Here is a 7432-nt window from a genome sequence, read left to right as displayed (position 1 = left end):
CTGCACCCATTTATAGCTTTTTGTTTACTTTATTTTTATCTCCTTCACATTTATAGGCCAGGGCAATTGCCCTTCAGTTTCTTCTCTATGTACAAAGGAGCACTAACTTACTTTTGCCTAAAATGCGTTCTGACACCGACGTTTAGAAAAACAAACAACAACTAAATGTGTTAAACATATAAGTTGCTGTCGTTAAACACCTTTCACATAAGTTTATTCTTTTCATTATTTGACTTCGTGAAATCGACCCATATACTAGTATGTAATTAAGTTAATAACTTTATAATTCTAAACATGTGACTTTAAAAGAAAGCATCTTTTTGCATGACAATATCGATGTATTAATCCTTGTTATGGCTATATATGCATTGACCTATCTCTTAACATAGCAAAACATGACGAAACACAAAATACATCAAACGGTTATAAGCTGACCTTATATGGTGACTAGACTACGTATCTTCGATCAGTGTAGATTCTATTAACACTATTCAATTATTAACCCTTATTATGCGGGTCAAGACCGATTCTGCCTTTGCTACCAGTGTAGAACATGATCAGTCTGCACATCCGTGCAGTCTGCTCAAGATCTGCACTGTTCGCTGTTCAGTCAGTATCGTTTTGGTAATCACCACTTATAACAGTTAATGGTATTGTCCAAATTGAAGGATGGATCAGTTCATTATAGAATTTTAGCTGGATGAAAAACGAAGCAAGTACGAAGACTGACATGGGGCGTCATTTCTCAACAACGCAATGTTCTACAAGACAGTACATTTTACCGTTGCTGCGAAGATTCATAAAAGATTATGAAACTTTAGTCAGGAAAAGGGTCACTAAGCCCTTGATCTGAACAAACAAACAAACCCTTAAATAATCGAATTGGCTATTAATACAGTAACTTTATCAAAGGAATTTCCATTAGCGGCACATCTGTTTCCATTTTTAGCTAATTGTTTGCTTAATTTTGATCCTAGTGATGCGCTTTAGACAACTTGAAGACGAAATGCTCACTAAAGGAACAAATACTCTCGCTTTAATTAAAGCCACATGCCTCCAGATCACACGGCAACAACAAAAAAAAAAGAGAAAAAAATTCAGGTATCAGGAAACTAATGCTATATTTCTTAAGAAAGCTTTAAAATTTAATTACTGACAAACTAAAGGCTATGGAAACACATGGGAATTAGATGTTTTTACTATTTTTTTTACACTGAAAATTGAAAAGCGTTTGTACTCGAAGTATAAACTGCCTGAATTTTAACAGGACTGAAACACATATTCCTCTGTAGCGGTTTTGGTAGAGATGCGGGAAAATTTTTGTTGCCGCGGCGGTCCGGGTTCGATTCCCGACGCAGGCAGCCTTTTTCCTGATTTGACATTTTTAAGATAGTTTAGAAACAAAAACTCATTTTAAAATGTTCATAATGTCAAAACTTCAATTTTAAAGAAAGATTATTTTAGCCAGAATCTGGAGGTCAGTGCCTTAGTGACCTAAAAATGTTCTAAAACCGATGTTTGGACTAACCAAGAAACAGTGTGTTAAACACACTTAAGTTATTATCGTTTGTTGACTTAAAAGACACACATGTAACTAAAAGCGCACATTTGTAATTATGTAGAAAAAAAATCGACTGGGCACAAATGTAACAAATCGGACACAGATGTCACTAAAATCTTATAATTATGTAATTGAAACTGGCATAAATGTAACTACCCAGAAACATGTCAGATAAATACTGTACTAATTTCTCTGTGTTTAAATGAAGTTATCATTGGTCTATCTGTAAATAATTTTCACTTATTTATTCATTTTTTCTTGAAAATAGTTTTAATGTATTTTAACGACATTTAATTAAGATATAATTTGTCATAATCACATTCTTAGTTTTTTTTGCACGCACAAAATGATCTATCTATGTGTCGACGTGCTGTAAATCACATTCATTCGTTCATTCTAGTTGTACAGGATTTTTTGGAAACGATTTTGTGGAATTAAAGTATATCTGCAATTTTATTTTGGCATTTTTCTAAAATGAAGATAACAAATTATGGTAATCTAGTTAAGTTTTTTAATTAAGACTTTGAAATCTCCTAATTAGGACATAGCGCCTACTAGTAAGTTTTAAAGTCTCAAGTAGGGCGATAAGTATAACCGTGTATTCATTTATTAAACGAGAAAGATAACGTAATCGTAACATATCAAAAATGCCTGTACTAATTACTTGAATTTTCTTTAAAATACGCCTTGCACGATTTTCGCCAGATAAACACCGTGATTGATATGAGATTAAAATAGTGTTTGTTAAAAATATGGTATGGTAATAGTTACGTTTGTGCCTGTTTCAGTTACATATATATGGAATTTGGTTACATACGTGTCCTATTTGTTACACTTGTGCTATGTCCATTTTTTCTAAAATATGACCAATCTGCTCTTTTAGTAACATATGTGTCCTTTGAGTTACATATGTGCTTTAGTTACATATGTGGTCGAACACACCTTCTCATTTGTTTGAACGTATTTTGAAGGTACTAAGCGAGTGTTTAGCCTCTATTCTTGCATAAAAACTAATTTTTTCACTGGATCCGCCCATGTATTAACAGGAGAAAAATCGTGTGCAAACAAGGCAATTCACGTGCTGTTAATACCCGATTTTTATTTTTGAAATACTTTCCCAGGGACGCATATGTAATTCTGCGCAGACTGACATCTGGTATCTGCGTCTTTTTTCTTTCATTAAAACCTCTTCTTGAAGCATTAAAGATGCAATCTAAACCATAGAATGTTTTACTGTATCAGTACTAACGCCAAATGCGCTGCCCCCAACATTGTTCGTACTCGTTTCTTCCCTTGTTTACTCCCCTTTTAGAACTCTGCGTCAATTCAGATTTTGTAGACAACCGTGAATGTTAAAGAATCGCGTGTTTACCTGTGCGATTCTTTGTTTTTAGGTTTCATATTTATGATTTTGGTAAGTATCAGTCAGTATGTTTTTATCTAATTTCTCGAAGAATTTATATAAACAGCTTGGAAACTTGACACTACGTTCGTACTCATCCGTACTCCAACTGCGTGTCCGTACTCAATATAACTCGAATGTAAAGTTATTATTCTTGAAATTGTGATCGAGTCCACCAAATTGTGAAATGATATGAACAATTATTGGTAATTTTATGTTTGTAATAATGAGAGATAAAAAAATCGCTTAAAACCTTCAGGATGTGCTTTTGATAGTGTAGTTTATTTCCGGGCCCTTGATACGGATATTTAAAACATGTTTACCGTTTCCAAGAACAACTGGAATGGTAAATAAGAAATGTTCCGGAATCGTCAAGTCATCACATATGAAAACAATACATAAATTGTCGTGAAATATATTTTTATGCAAGAATAGCGATGCGGTTTCGGTCACAAATAATCCCGCGGGCTTCTGCAGACGTTAATACAAAAAAAACAACGTGTATTATCCCTACAGTCTAGACCATTTTGGGTCCCTACATAAGTAACACTTTGTATTCTTTATATTTTGAAAAATCGACAAAGAAAAAGCATGCAATTTAGGGTATCAAATATTTACAAATAATTAGGCTTCTTGACGAAGACATCCAGTTAAAATATGTTATGTTTACCTGGTGAAAATCACCCATATAATTGCAGTTACACCAAAGCAATATAACTCCCATTAACGCTTCCTTAAGAGCCATGGATGACCACATTATTATCATTCAGATACAGGAAATCAAATGCTGAGCTAATGGTCAAGAAATACCGAGACCGAATTTATACGCTGGCTGTTCTATTGTAAACACATGTCAAGCTTATATCATTTATACTGCAAATTCATCAAATACAGGTTTTGTATTTTGAACATTTAAATTCTTTTTTTTTGCATCTGATAGATGACTGTATGATGAGTTTATATAAAATGAAAACAAAAAATATTAAAAAATGACAACTCATTCCTATGTTCCTTAAGCAGGATAAAAATGCTTCAGTTCTCTGCCTCAACCAACAGGCGAACTAACGAGTTTCGAGTCATAAGTATTCTATAATTACTAAAAGATGGCGACAAGTTGTTGTTATAATTGATTTGTAAAATTGTAGAGATTTTTAATTGTTGCCTATTTGAGGCATACGCACACTTCATGAAGCTGAAAGGTGTGTTGCATAGCACAGTCCAAGGGTAAGGAGAACGAGTTGAAAACATTGTACAGTAGTTCTGTGTAAAGGTTTGACACCATTGCAGAGAAACAGAAAAGCAGCGCGTAATACAACGATGAGATTTCGGTGTAAAACTATAGAATGAAATATTTCATTCACGTGTTAAAACATTTTCATTTTTCTCGGGTTTTCATTAGAATAATAATAAATAATAATAAAGGCAGAAATTGTAGTTAAAAATGCATATTTTGATTCCAATGAGATTTGAACCATTGCTCTCATCCTTTTGAATCAATTTGGAGCTAATAAGCAAGTGTGTTAACCTCTAGACCACTCTGGGTCCCTAGGAAAGCAATACTTTGTATTCTTTTTATTTCAAAAATTCGACAATTGGATAATTGCACCAATTATAGGTATATATACTGGACATTTGTTCGCACGAAATCTATTTATAGAATATCTGCCGTGGTCGAGAGGTTACAGCACTGGACTTCGAGTTTTACGACCCTGGTTCGAACCCGAACTTGGACACAGTAACTGTTGGTTTGCATTAAATAAATTTTTCTTCCATTTAACTATTTATTTATCGGCTGATATGGCAAAACATTGATACTTAAAGCTGAAGCAGGATAATAAGGACCACCTCGATAGCGTCCGCTTCGAGTGCGGGAGATCGCGGGTTCGATCCCCGGCCGCGTCATAGCAAAGGCATGAAAAATGGTATCAGTAGCGCTCATGCTTGGCGTTCAGCATTGAAAGGGAACCTGGCCTCTTGTCTCATACCCTCGTGGCGAAGGATTCCATCAGGAATGCAGTGTGTCGGGAGTGGTTAATATAAGTTTTAGAACTTGCTTCACAATCGACCCAAAATAAATTATGTATACATGTAAACTAATACTTCAGTTGTCTGCCTCAACCAACAGGCAAACTAACGCATTGTTTCGAGTCACAAGTATCTCGTAGTCCACAGTATTTCAGTCCGCGAACCTACTGACTTTCTCTATTTGTATGGAGTATTACGGAACTAAATAGAGGGGATGGAATCCAGATAATTATGTCCATGGAATTTGCGAAGCTTTTATCTGTAATTCATTTCTTGTTTCTCAAAACAGTCTGTATGGCTGTATGTTGTGTCTTTTTCTAATGCAAAGAATGTTCCATAATTACTAAAAGATGGCAAAAAGTTGTCGTTATAAAAAATTTGTAAAGTTGTAGACATTTTTTCAACTTAGAATATTTTAGTTAAAGTTTTATAAAGGTTTTACTGGCAAAGCTCTAATTCAGAGTCGAGCACTGAGAAAAGTCAAGCGCGGTGTCATCAGACAGCCCTTGTTTCTCGGATTTTCACTGGAATAATAATACATAATAATAAAGGCAGATATTTTAGTTAAAAATGCATTTTATATCCCTCTCATCCGTTAGAATTGATTTCGGACTACTAATCAAGCGTGTTAACCTCTAGACCACTTTGGGTCCCTAGAAAAGTAATACTTAGTATTCTTTATAATTTGAAAATTCGACAATTGGATAATTGCACCAATTATAGGTATATATACTGGACATTTGTTCGCATGAAATCTATTTATAGAATATCTGCCGTGGTCGAGAGGTTACAGCACTGGACATCGAGTTTTACGACCCCGGTTCGAACCGAACTTGGCCACAGATGTTTTGCGTTGAATAAATTTTCTTCCTTTTAAGTATTTATTTATCGGCTGATATGGCGAAACATTGATCCATTAAAGTTGAAGCAGGATAAAAATGCTTCAGTTGTCTGCCTCAACCAACAGGCGAACTAACGTATTGTTTCGAGTCACAAGTATCTCGTAGTTCACAGTATTTCAGTCCGCGAACCTACTGACATTCTCCATTTGTATGGAGTATTACCGAACTAAATAGAGGGGATAGAAATCAGATAATTATTCCATGGAATTTGCGAAGCTGTTATCTGTACATAACTTATTTCTTGTTTGTCAAAACTGTCGGCATGGCTGTCTGTTTTGTCTTTTTCTAATGCAAAGAATGTTCAGTAATTACTAAACCATGGCCAAAAGATGTGGTTATCATTAATTTGTAAAGTTGTAGAGAATTTTAACTGCTGCCTATTTGAGGCATACGCACACTGAGTCCGAGGATTAGAATAACGATTTGAAAATATTGTACAGTAGTTCTGTGTAATCGTACGACACCATTGCAGAGAAACAGAAATGCAGTGCGTAATGCAACGATGTGATTTCGGTGTAACACTATAGCATGAAATATTTCATTCATGTGTTAAGAGAGAAAGTTTTAAAACATTTTTATTTTTTCTCCGGTTTTCACTGGACTAATAATAGATAATAATAAAGGCAGAAATTGTAGTTACAAAAAACACATTTTATATTTTGATTCCAATGAGATTTGAACCATCGCTCTCATCCGTTGGAATTGATTTTGAAACTACTAAGCAAGTGTGCTAACCACAAGACCACTCTTGCTCCATAGAATAGTAACACTTTGTATTCTTTATATTTTGAAAATTCGACAATTGGATAATTGCACCAATTATAGGTATATATACTGGACAATTGTTTGCACGAAATCTATTTATAGAATATCTGCTGTGGGCGAGAGGTTACAGCACTGGACATCGAGTTTTACGACCCCGGTTCGAACCCGAACTTGGGCACAGATGTTTTGCGTTGAATAAATTTTCTTCCTTTTAAGTATTTGTTTATCGGCTGATATGGCGAAACGTTGATCCATTAAAGGTGGATAATCAGATTTTGGCCATGTAACGGATTTGTTCGAAACTTTAGCATCTGATCATTTACACTCATTTATGTTCAATTAACACTTAATACAAATTAGATTTTCACTGGAGGTATTTTTAAAATTTCATTTTCCTATCCTGGTTGCCCAACCAAGATAGTGTTATTTTATCATAAGTATAAATTTAATAAACATACTTTGCCTAAGGAAATGTATAAATATTAGACATATTGTAATATATTTGTAAAATATTTGCATTAAAAATTATGTATTTAGATGGAATTTATTAGAAACGCAAGTTTGAAAAATTATTATTACCTCCCTTTGCCTATCTTGGTTGCGCAACCAAGATAGATTGGAAATAAATGAATTCAGAAGCTACACACAGCTTTAAAACTTGCATTTTGGTTCAGATTGTTCAATAGTTGATATGTCTATCAAATTCAAATGTAAAACTAGACATTGTATCGAAATAAAAAGAAATACTCAGCTTTTTATATACTTTCATATTAAAGG

Source organism: Mercenaria mercenaria, chromosome 1, assembly GCF_021730395.1.
Source record: "Mercenaria mercenaria strain notata chromosome 1, MADL_Memer_1, whole genome shotgun sequence".
In the NCBI taxonomy this organism is placed as follows: Eukaryota; Metazoa; Mollusca; class Bivalvia; order Venerida; family Veneridae; genus Mercenaria; species Mercenaria mercenaria.
Note: the sequence above shows the minus strand (reverse complement) of the source record.